Raw genomic sequence first — 12,829 nt, 5'->3', positions numbered from 1 at the left:
TGCTCATTCTCTCTCTCTCTCTCACTCTCTCTCTCTCTCTCAAATAAATAAAAATCTTTATAAAAAAAGTAATGTTAGTTAAAATAGTGATGTTACTGAAGAATGTCAGAGTTCTCTGAAAAAATGATGTTGAGAGTTTATATTAGAATAAATTTTTATCAGTTGAAGCCAAGGTTAGGAAACAGCTAAATCTCTGCATTCTGAACAGAGAAAAATGAGTTAATGCATTTTTATGCAATTTTTAAAGAAATGGAACACACATATATTTTCTACTACCTCTCTTAGTTTTTCTAAAATCAACTTTTATGTCCGTTTTCTAACAAATCATGACCACTACTTCTCCACAAAAGAACTAGAGATTCTTCCAAAAGAGGAGTCATTGTGAAGTGGAGCCGTCCCCCACGCAGGACATGAAAGGAGGTTGCATTTGAGATGTGCCCCAGCTTCCTCAGTTGGAACATAGGAAGAATTTTTCCACAGGAATAGGGAGCATTAAGGATTGGGTATTAAGACTTCTAAATACCAGCTATTCCTGGCACTTCAGCTTTATGACTGATGCATTTAGTAAGGACCACCAGTCAAATAAGAGAAATTAAACACTGATCTATTAATCTGAACAAGCATTTTTTAAACTCCTTGATTAAAGAACTTGAAGTATTCTGTGATGCAAAACCCATCTTAGGCCTGAGACTAAATTGCAATTTCCTGCTGCCTTTGAAAATATGAAATGTGGGAACTGTAATCTCAGGTATGCCTGGGAAGAAGAAAAAGAGAGGGAGAGAAGGAGAGGCAGAGAGAGGGGGAGAGAAAGAGAGAGAGAGGCTGCAGAGCAGACTCCAAGTCCATGAAGGCAAACAACTGTGGGAGGATGACAGAGCTGAGATAGTGAGGGTCCTTATCACCTTTTCTACAGTGATCCTGCCCACTTGGGAAAGGTGGCCCAATGAACATTAGGCTTCAACCAATCAGCTGCTCCTCTTCCTTTGAAAGGAGCAAATGAAGAAAAAGGGGGGCCAAAAGAGAGAAGGAAATCTAAGCAGTGAGAGAAAAAGTGTCCTTTGGGTGCCTTGGCATTATTGATATCATTCAGTTTTATTATGAGGCTAAATGGCCTTTTGGAACGTTATAATATTGTTTTTATGGGGAAATATTGTTTCTATGAATTCTAAATAAGTGACTCATAAATGAAGTTCTAGACTGCAACACATCAAGCATTTAGCTGCTTTTCAAATGAACTGCACATGCATCCTGTACTATGATGCTATATCTAGGAGTATGCTTTGTCAGCAATGACTGGACAGTCCTCCCAGAGTTCTACAGAATGAGGGTATAGATACATTTACTTCTTAGACTATCCCAGGAAATACATTTATTTCAGTAAATAATACAAATAGGAATTAACATAATAACTTATTAAGCTAGCAAATGCAATCAAAAGGGAAATTATTCTGGAAATAATAGCATTTTTTCTGACTTAAATTCTATCATATTTATTTCCTGTAGTAGAACAATAATTGTATCAGTTAGCTTTTAGTGCATTATAAAGTCCATCCCAAAATTTAGTGACGAAACAAAAGCTTGGACTTACATGTCCATGAGAGGCAACATGCAAGGCCCCTTAATGCCTAGGCTCATAACTGGTACATTGTCATTTCCATTTCATTCTATTGCCCAAGGCAAGTCATATGGCTAAAACCAAAGTCAAGGGCTGGGGAAATATATTCGGCTCCTTTAGTGGACAGGATTGCAAGGTCAACTGCAAAAGGCATGGACACAGGAAAGGGAGAGAATTGGAACCAATGATTCAATCTAGCACAGTGATCACTGGCTCAGTAAACTTAAATTAGATACTACTCCTTGAAGATTCAGGTATCTCTGTGAGTACATAGGAATTAGGGATCAGGGAAAGGGGGGCAGGGCAAGGTTTTGAGTGGCATGTCTTACAAAGGCACAATGCTTAAACCTGCCGTTTAAAGACTTAAGACTCTTTGAATTGGAGAATATTTTGAAGCATTTGATCCACTGGTCCTGCACAGAAAGTTATAGTCATCTTTCTCCATCTTAGAGCTTAGACAACCAGCCAAGAACGTTCCCATCAGATTGATGGGAGATGGATGCCCAACAAAGGCAGGAACACCTAAGGGGAAAGTAACTATATGAACCTTTAGCAGCTTCGAGGAGTCTCAGTTAATTGGGGAAGTCTTAAGAAGGGCCCTGAAGTGCTAGAGATATGCCTCTGACTCAGTACCCATATCAGGATTACATAGAGGAAAGAATGACAGAATAATTCACTTGGTAACTATGCTTAACTTTTTAAGGGAGGGGGTATATAAAGAAAAAGGTTCTATATTTTCCTATAACTCCCCTGGCAGTTATGCTAAATGACCCTCTCCCTCCAACCTTTTCCTCTAGTATTGGGTTTCTTAACAACATCTTGGTCAGTCTTTACAAATTTTCAGCCTATTTTAGTTATTAGAACAGTTTAATTCTAGCATTTAAGATTCAGTCTTATTCTCAAACACGATTCAAAGTTCATCTTCTCCTACCTCCAGCTCAGGCAAGATCTGCCTGGAGGGATCACGGATGCATCTGTATCCACCTCCTTCTCCCTCTTCCAACTGTATTTCAAGTGGGGGTGGGGGAAGGGGGGTAGAGTTACAGACCTCTTCTTGGTTAACCATGACTGCACTTGTGTACAAGGTCTAGACAGAATGATGAGGAGGCTCCAACATCCTTCACTAATGGTGGGGGAGGGGGACCCTGTTTGTTACCATCCTGTTCCTAACACACACACACACACACACACACACACACACACACACACACACACCCCTTATATTGCCCAAAGCTATAGCCCTGGTTCTCATCTTTTAGCAAACTGTGAGCTCAGCAGGGACACATGGGATCCATCTTCTAATGAAAACTGACAGATGACAGGCAGAGTGGCCGTTGGATCTTACCTTGCCCTCTCTCTCCAAATCTCTGCCCCTATTCACATCACATGGGGGACCAAGCAACATGTCCACTCTTTAACCAAATCCTCTTATGAGGATTAAAATATTGTCCTCCACTTCTTGTAGGTACCCTAATCTTTAGAAAAAATTCTTTTCTCCCTTTTCCTTGCTATTAGCTTCGGGGAAGGGAAAGCTACACCTCTTTCCCTCTCGGTCCTGTCGGCGGGGGAAGCAGAGGTGGGAGGTGCTAGGATTGGTGGCAGGAGCAATTCTGCCAGTTGAAGCTCTGGGAGAATATGACTGGCTCTAGATGCTGGCAGCTCTCTGATTTTAAAATGTGGACATACTCACTGATTTTTGGCTTTAGTTTGGAGCCCTAGCTGCAGTTCAGGGACAACAGGAAAAGTCTTCTTATATGTCCTATTAGTTTTGGAATCAGTCAGAACGTTTCAAATCTGGGCTCTACTATTTACTATTGAGTCTCATGTTCTTCATCTGTAAAATGGTGTTACTAGAAACTACTTCTCAGGGTTATTGTGATGATAAAATTAATGAATGAATGTCATTTGGCTCCCATATAAACTGTGTTAATTACTCTTAGTTATTTTTTCTCATCATCCCATCCTCTACGTCTATCTCCTGCACCTTACTTGGAACCACTTTCATGCATGTGTGTATCTATGTAGACAGATATAAATGTATATGTGTGTGTATAAGATCTAGGCTTTGCTATTTTTGCCCCTTGAATCCATGTTATGTTATTGGTGCAGAAAAATATATTTGGGATATAAATCTTCAACATTCAGTAGCAATAGTCCTATGTTCTTATATGATTCAAGTCATAAGTTACTGAGGGTATCAGGTATGGACTTTCTACTTCCTGCAGCACACTGTGTAGGTGTATTATTACCAGAAATCCTCCATAACGCTACCCAGTCATTTTGGTCTCTGTTTTTACTGAAATGACTAGGATGAAAGAAAAGAAAGATTGAAACAAAGAAATGTGATTGTTTTTATGTTTTACCATCAAGAATATTGTTTTAGTTAAAATGAGACCATTCAAATGAGAATAAACAAATTTAAATAAAAAAGGAGTTTTGATGATGATTTCTAAACTGAATGGGGTTTTACCTGATAAAATCTACAAAGCAGAATATTCTCAAAAAATATCAGCTGCATGTAATCATTAATGCATGCTTTCACACCTTCAAATATGGTAGAATTTTTATAAACTCAATAGATAGCTTTTTAAGATACCTGGGCTCGGGGTGCCTGGATGCCTTCAGCTCGGGTCATGATCCCAGGGTCCTGGGATCGAGCCCTGCATTGGGCTCCCTCCCTGCTCCATGGGGAGCCTGCTTCTCCCTCTTCCACTCCCCCTGCTTGTGTTCCCTCTCTGGCTGTGTTTCTCTCTGTCAAATACAAAACAAAAACAAAAACAAAAAAAACCTTTAAAAAAAAAAAAAAAGATACCTGGGCGCTCTGTTTCCAGAAAGGAAACTAGTTTGATTGTTCTTTCAACAAACATTTGTTAAATTACAAAGCTAAAGAGGCTCTCTGCCTCTTCTCCATTGCTTTAAAGTTTAAAGCTTAGTCTAACAGAGGAGAAATGAAGTGAATAAAAAAAAATCACACGTCAGTATCTTCCTAGTTCTCTACTGCCCTAACACTGGCCTCCACCAACACCATCCATTTTTGACACCCCTAACACTACCATGACCACCTCCGCCATTACAAAGCAATCTTAAAAAGGTTTGCTATATTTGCCCTACAGGAAAGTCTACAAGAATTGGAGAAATCTTGATTCATTCCTTCTCAATGATCTGCAAAATCTACACAATATTGTCCTGACTTGTCACATTAACCAAGTTACCAGTTTCTTCCATAGGTAGCATTTGGTAAAGACAACAAATATGCCTAGAATACCTATGCTCAGGTTCTGCTTTCACTTGCAAGTACACACACACATATGAACACACGGCCTAACAGTAACTGGGAGAAAGGCAGAATTTGTATTTAATTTTATTTTTAGACAGAGATTGCAAGAGGATATACTCATAGCTATGGCTGATTTGACTAATAAAAATGACTGCAATAATTCTGACAGAGCAACAAAAATATCTCATGAGTTTTGTGCACACACATAGATTATGGCCAAGAAAACAGAGTAATAGGATGTTGGAATTGAAGTGTCTCAGAAGTCACTAGTCCAGGGGCACCTGGGTGGCTCAGTTGGTTAAATGTCTGCCTTTGGTTCAGGTCATGAGCCCGGGGTCCTGGGATAGAACCCCGTGTTGGGCTCCATGCTCAACGGGGAGCCTGCTTCTTCCTCTCCCTCTGCCTGCCCCACTCCCCGCCCCACTCTCGCTCTCTTTTTCAGATAAATAAATAAAATATTTTTTTAAAAAGTCACTAGTCCAAATCTCTCATTTTACTGATGAGGAAGTTTAGGTCTCTGGCTGTGTCAGGAAAAATTCGGAAGACATTTAAATGGGAAAAAAAATTACTTGCACACCCTTCTAGGTTGTCCAGTTCTACAGGGATCTGAGACCAGTGTTTGAGCTATTTTATAACTCTGTAAGTCTTAGAAAACTTACAGTAACGCAAATTATTCTTGTCCATAGAAATGCAAATGGATATTTTCATGTAGAATGCAATTGATTGTGGCCCTGTGGATTATTGACCAGTTTTTTTTATCTATTTGCAAATTTATTTCAACATTCCTAATAACATGTGTGCACATGCACACACATGTGTGTGCTTTTGAACCAGTTTTTTTTTTTTTTTTTTAATCTTACTGGCTCTCTCATTCATTAATGTGTTAAATAAAATCACAACCACCAGCTTAGTTCCGCATTTAGCATATCAAGGAACAGACTTGGCCAAATATGGTTTTATTTTATGGAGTTTTACTTTAGGAGGTCCAGATATCAAAAGGGAGGGGAAAAGCTTGCTTCTTTTGTCCCCAGATGATTGTGGAAGAAGAAAGGAGATAGAGGCAGTGATGGGGAATAGCCAGATGCAGGCCCCAATGTGTTACAGAAGAGAAAAGAAATGAATATCTGGGTCTTGTTATAAATGTGATTACCTGAATTCAGCCCAGTTGTACTGAATCACTCTGTGATTTTGAGCCTCATGCGCACTCAGGTTTGAAAATCACCGTTCTAGAGTCACAAAAATACTTCAAGACTATTAAAAAGGGAGGGAAAACATGAGTTAAACAAGGCAAGAAAAGAAAGCTCTACAACACTGATCTAGTTAAAATTTTAATAGGGAATGGCCCATAGAAAACTATACCCTGTATCTTTGGGGGAATGGCTTCAAATGTGGGTATAGTTTTGGCAGGATTATTTTGTATTTCATTTAAAGAGACTACCAGAGAGTGTTTTCGTATGGTTCTCCAAGCACAGTAAAGACTTTGCCTTCGATGCTATTTTGAATGATAGCTGCCGAATCCCTCCCAAGCAGCTCCTGCTTCAGAGGGAAGGATTAAAGTCAGAATCCTTCTCTAATGGGGATCTGTTCATTTTTACAATCAGCAACAACAACAATATGTTATTTTGTTTGTTTGATGTTTCAGAACTTAAAATGCCAATTCTAAGAGAGAAGATGCCCAAGCTTCACCGATTTTGCAGAAGCCAAACAAACTCTTTCATGACAGAACATAGCACTATCCTTACAGAAAAATGCAAGGTGGCAAACTGTGTGTGGGGCACAGGGCCTCCCCACGGCTTTTGGGGCCAGATAGACTTGAGCTCTGGAGCACGGTGATGTGGTCTTAAAGGTTCTAAAAATATCAGTGTAACTCAATTAATTAGATTAGAGAGGACTTGGACCTCGGCATAATTTAACACTTTCTTGCCTCTCACGTCTGAGTATGTGCATCAAGACTAGTTCAAATATTGGGAAACTAAAATAGATTCTATTAAGTTGTTTAAAAAACCCCCAACAAACCCTTAACTGTTTCATGAGAAGCAAAGAAAAAGAGGCACTCTTAAAGCAAAGTATTGAAATACAGCTTCTGCAAAACTGTCTTTGGGCTTGGTAAGGTTAACCCTGGTGATTGCATTCTATCCCACCTAGCAATAACCTCAGTTCCTACATGTGCCCTGTGCTTGTCACCAAAGGTGCTGTAAAGACAAATAAGCCATGGCCCTCCAGGAATCCTTGTATTAGTTTAATAGGAATATTGATAAGTTATGGAACTATTAAAGACACTCTTCTCAGTAACAGCAGATATTAAAGTTGCAGGAATAAAATATATTGCTGGTCAGGCTAAAGCTACATTTAAAGCTATATTTGTGGAAGAACTAAGGTCAAGTCTCAATATTGTAATTTAGGTATCTCTTAGATGACATGTCACAAAATTGATTTATAGCTGTAGCTCATGATCAAGTCATCCAGTGATTCCTCTTGAGTGAACCAAATCTGACTGAAGAATAGACCCTAGACAGTGAGACTGCTTGTAAAAGAAATGAATGAATACTTTCCATTATAAACTCTTGACATCAGTGTTAACAGAATTCAGTAAGTACATGACCTGAAATATCTATAGATGACTTAACCACTTAAGCAACAACTTAATTCAGACTCTGGAAGTATTGCCCACCACCCACCTTTGCTCACAGGATTCAGGTAATATAATATAGGTTTGAAAAATCACTCTGAACAAAGTATGGAGCTAAATATTCATTAGACTACATCTCAGGGATATGGAGATCCTAGTTGTTCAAATGGCAACAAAACTAGCAAAGTTGTATTGTTATAGAAAATCTACTGCATTTGTAGCAGGGCCCTCTATTATGTACTAATAACATGGAAATTAACTCTCCTTGTAGTGTGTTAAAAAAAGAAAACACTGGGAATAGAGGATTAAACAAAATTAAAAATATTATTTTGCTGCAGATCTTTTGGGAGTCTTTATATGCCAATATCTCTTAATAGAGCAGGAGATAAAATATGCAGAATTTCCCAGATACATTTGACTATTGTATTAAGATTAAGTTTAACTAGGAGTGACAGAAAAAATCTAAAATATAAGTGTCTTAGTGTCTTAAACTAGACAAAACTTTATTTTTTTCTTAAGTAAAATTCCACAGATACATAGTCTGGAGCAACTTTGGCTCTTTAGGGTATCATGGCTCAGTCTTCCATTGTTAAGACCACCTCATGGTTCCATGTGGCTGCTCCAGCTCCAACCAATACATCCACAATCCATCCAGCAGGAAGGAGGAAATGAAAAGAAGAGAATCCCCTAACCTATCAAGGATACTTCCTAGATGTTGTAAAGTGACTTTTGATTATATCCTATTGACAGGAACTTAGTTCTGTGACCTTACCTACTTGAAAAACAGGGTTAAAAATGTAGTATTTATTCTGTGTAGCCATGTGCCTGGTTAAAAATTCTATTTTTGTGGGAGAGGAGGAGAGGACCATGAACAATCTTTGCCACAACCATGAAACTATTTCATGAAGCATGTCACAAAATAAAGTTGTAAAAGTGTTGGTTTAAATTAATTACTTTTTAAAAAGATTTTATTTATTTATTTGAGAGAGAGAGTGCAAGAGAGAGAGCACGAGATGGGGAGGGGAGGGGGAGAGGGAGAAGCAGATTCCCTCTTGAGCAGGGAGCCTGAGACTAGACGTGGAGCTCCATCCCAGGATCCTGGGATCATGAGCTGAAGGCAGACGCTTAACTGACTGAGTGACCCAGGCGCCCCTATTACTTTTGACAGTATTTTCTCAAATGCTAAGGATCTATATCCAAGGGAATTCATTGGAAGAGTCTGAGAACTGGCAATGGCAAACTGATTTACTAAGTCATTCAATTCTTACAGGAACCAGAAGCATAAAAGGAAGAATTAATGCTATTTCATTTGAATCTAGCCACTGCAATAATTTATTTGAAAATTTAATGTTTCTTAACTGCCAAGAAGTCATCTCTTTGAGATGTAATTGTCAAAAAAGACAGAAACCTTATTTCCCAGTTTCTGTGGGAAAGTAGGAGTTTACTTGAGTGGGAACCTTGCTCCAAATTACAAAATGACTTCTTGTCATAAAGATATGACAAGTCTGTTTTCCTCTGGATAGAGCCAATTAACTAACATAGATGGTCACCCCAATTACCAGATCTAAATTTAGGGTGAACTCTGTGTGACAAATAGTACTGTCAAGTCTTCTTATTTAAGAACTGATTAGTGTTTATCCTGACAACTTTTATGGAATGAATTGTATCTGCCTGGCTATATAAAAAGATGTGATTTTTTCTGTTTTTGCAATCTTTAGTTGATTGCTTGAGATGCGCATCGCATTCTGGTTTAACGCTCATTCAACATAGAACTTTTTCCCCCCTTCTATTCTTGTGGAGAATTTCTCTTGGTTGGCAGGAGATTTTTTAAATTTATAGTTCCCCAACATTGTCCTCAAGCTCATTTACACCATATTACTTAGCATATTCTCTATTGCAAGTAACAGACTGCTGTAATTTGACATTGACGTAGAGCCTAACAAGCCCTTTCTTAGTTGGTGTGGCTAAGGCGAACATTCACTTAAAGGAAAAAGATTTTCTTCAAGAGATTTAGTCGACATTCCATGCTTCCAAATTCTTGAGGGTTGAGCTCTGTGTTCACCACAGACTCAGTGAGATTCTTATTATGTCTTTTTGTGACGACAAAACCAGCTGCATTGCTGGATACAGGCTGCGGACCACAAAGATAAGAAGCCCCCATTAGCCTTTAGAGTATTTGTTGCCTTGGGGGCCATAACACAATAAACTAGGTGGCTTAAAACAACAAAAGTTATTACCTCACAGTTGTGGAGTCTAGAAGTCTGAATTCAGTGTCAACAGGCCTGCATTCCCTTTGAAACCTGTAAGGGAATCCTCCTTTGCCTCTTCCTAGCTTCTGGTGGTTTGTAGGCGATCTTTTGTGTTGCAGCTACATAAGTCCAATCTCTGCCTTTGTTTCACGTGGCATTCTCTCTCAGTCTTCATGGCCATGTTCTCATAAGGACATTAGCCCCTATGCGAGTAGGGTTCCACTCAATTCAAGTATGACCTCATGCAATTAGTTAATAATTACATCTACAACTATCCTATTTCCAAATAAGGTCACATTCTGAGGTACTGAGGGTCAGGACTTTAACATATCTTATTTGGGGGGGGGGGCATAATGCACCCTGCAACACTTAGTAAGAGCCACCAAAACTTAAAGTTACCTTCCCCAACCCTGCCGAATGTCTCAATCTCCGTGTGTTAAGGATGCATGTGATAAAGTGCTCTCTGATATTTTACTCCTAGTTTATGTTTCATATAATAACGGGAAAAACTCTTCCTGTCCAAGTTCTGAAGTAATCAAAAAGTGATATAAAGGAGTTAGTTAGCATTTGGAGGTAAACTTTAAAATTTTTTTACCTGGTAAGTGCTGGGCTAGAGAACATGGCTTCTATTTATGTGCACGTGGGGGCTTCCTAACACTGGAGCCCAGGATTCAATGTACCCATCTGGAGCCAGGGCAGCCAGATCACAGAGACATCACTGATATATAGGGATGCACCTAAGTTTGACCTTAACCCTGGTTATTTTGCCAGAAGGTACAAATGACAGATGCCTACTTTCAAATTATGGGCAGTCAAGATTGAACTTGTGGTAAAACTCTTCTTAGCAAATTCTGAAAAGATGGCAGTGGTGGAAGAGGTGTAGCTTTTAGATCTTCCCAAATTCCAACATAAAAAAGACAGTGAAATGAAAAAAAAAGTAATGGACAGCATTTACAAGAAAACTAGGTGACAGGGTACTCCAGGAACCCCAAAATGCAAATCAGCAAGTGCCAAAAGACCAAGGCATTATCAGCATCTGTTTAGGAGAAAGCATAGAGAAGCCATGGGATGACTAACAACCTGACAGTAGGAGACCCAAAATGGCCCCTCATGGGGAGGCACAGTGGCCAGTGAGAGCAATAGCAGAAATGAGAGGGCTCTGTCCCTAGATTAGCAGGTGAGGCAAGCGGCCCTGCAGTAAGCCAGCTGACGGCTTAGCAGCATCACCTTCCCACCTTCCAAGGGGCTCATACTCAGGTAAAATAGGAGGGGCTAAATCAAAATTGATTGGGAAGGAACAACATAGATGAAGGAAAGTGGGGTTGACAAATAGAACAAAAAAATAAAACCAGACACAGCTCAGAAAAATCATCTTAAAAAATTAAAAAGAAAATTCAACACTGCACAGGAACACAGGAGTTGTTAAATAGCCTTCTGATAATCAGAAAAACGAAATTCACATAAAAATAAGTAACAGAAATGTGTCAAGGCCAAAACCCATACAAAGGTATTATGTGTTTTCAATAAAAAGTCCTATTTGAGAATTTTTCACATCTTGTGAGGATGAGTTAAATTACAGTTTTTGCCACCTTAAAATTTTATGAGAAAAGGAAAAAGTGCAAAATCTTGATAAATTACTTTTAATTTTGACATAACAAAGAATGTAAAGAGAAAGGAAAATGAAATATATTGTAAAAAATATTTACAACATTTTCATTTCACTAATCATCTTTCAATTTGTGACTGCTAAAATTATTATATTAATTTTTAAAATTATTTTCAGATATATTCTTGACGCCTACTTTTTTCTCTTACAGCAGTATTTGGGTTTGGCTTTGATTTCAGCCAAATACTGATTTTAACTCCTGGCTTATTAGCATTTGGAAAAAATATGTATCAGTGCATCTCAATCCTGTAAGGTTTTTGGCCTGGATGACAACAAGAGAACATGGATTCTCAGTGGGTTGCTTACTCCCAAAAGATGAATGAGAGAAAGAGTTGGGCTGTGCATCCTCAACCTCTCTTTCTAGACTCATCGATCAGATTAAGTCCTTATCAATTATTTATTGCTGTTTAAAATCCACCTGAAAACTTAGTGGTTTTAAAACAACAACAATTTTATATGTTCACAATACCATGGGCTGTGCCTGCTTCAGCAACACATAACTAAAATCGGAACAATACGGAGAAGATTAGCAGGGCTGCTGTGCAAGGACGACATACAAATTCATGAAACATTCTATATTGTTAAGCAGTCAATTCATCAAGAAGATATAATAATTGTAAATATATGCACTCAATGTCAGAGCACCTAAATATATTAAGCAAATAGTAACAATTCTGAAGGGAGAATTTGACAATACAATAATAGTAGGGGACTTCAATACCCTATTTCAGCAATGGATAGATCATCCAGAGAGAATATAAAAAAGAAAATGTTGAACTTGAAACATACATTGGACCAAATGGACCTAACAGACATATACAGAACATTCTGTCCATCAGCAGCAGAATACACATTCTTCTCAACTACACACAGAACATTCTCTAGGATAGATCATATGGTAGGCCACAAAGCACATCTTAGTAAATTAAGAAGATTGAAATCATAGAAAGTATCTTTTCCAACCACAAGAGTGTAACTAGAAATCAACAACAAGAGGAAAGTTGGAAATTTACCAAGCATGTGGAAACTAAAGAACACACTCCTGAACAATCCATGGGTCAAAGAAGAAATAAAAAGTAAATTTTAAAAATGTCAAAACAAATGAAAATGGAAACACATGGGATACTGCACAAGCAGTTCTGAGAGAAAGTTTATAGCAATAAATGCATATGCTAAGAAAATAGAAAGATCTCAAACAACCTAACTTTATGCCTCCAGGAACTAGAAAAAGAAGAACAAACTAAGCCCAAGTTGGAGAAGGAAGGTAATAACAAAGATTAGAGCAGAAACAAATAAAATACAGACCAGAAAAACACTAGAAAAGACCAATGAAACTAAGCCGGTTTTTTAAAAAGATAAACACAAAATTGGGAAACCTTTAGCTAGACCAACT

At 38.3% G+C, this 12,829-nt stretch overlaps 1 non-coding gene across 1 annotated transcript; it reads left to right on the top strand.

Annotated features, from left to right (window-relative positions):
• The first annotated feature begins 11,912 nt into the window (after nucleotides 1-11,912).
• On the top strand, nucleotides 11,913-12,019 carry LOC118521107 (U6 spliceosomal RNA). Its single transcript, XR_004909990.2, has one exon. It is a non-coding gene; the product is annotated as a U6 spliceosomal RNA (small nuclear RNA).
• The last annotated feature ends 810 nt before the right edge of the window (nucleotides 12,020-12,829 follow it).

This window comes from Halichoerus grypus, chromosome 3 (genome assembly GCF_964656455.1).
Source record: "Halichoerus grypus chromosome 3, mHalGry1.hap1.1, whole genome shotgun sequence".
Classification (NCBI taxonomy): domain Eukaryota; kingdom Metazoa; phylum Chordata; class Mammalia; order Carnivora; family Phocidae; genus Halichoerus; species Halichoerus grypus.
This window is presented reverse-complemented; position numbering and strand designations above follow the sequence as displayed.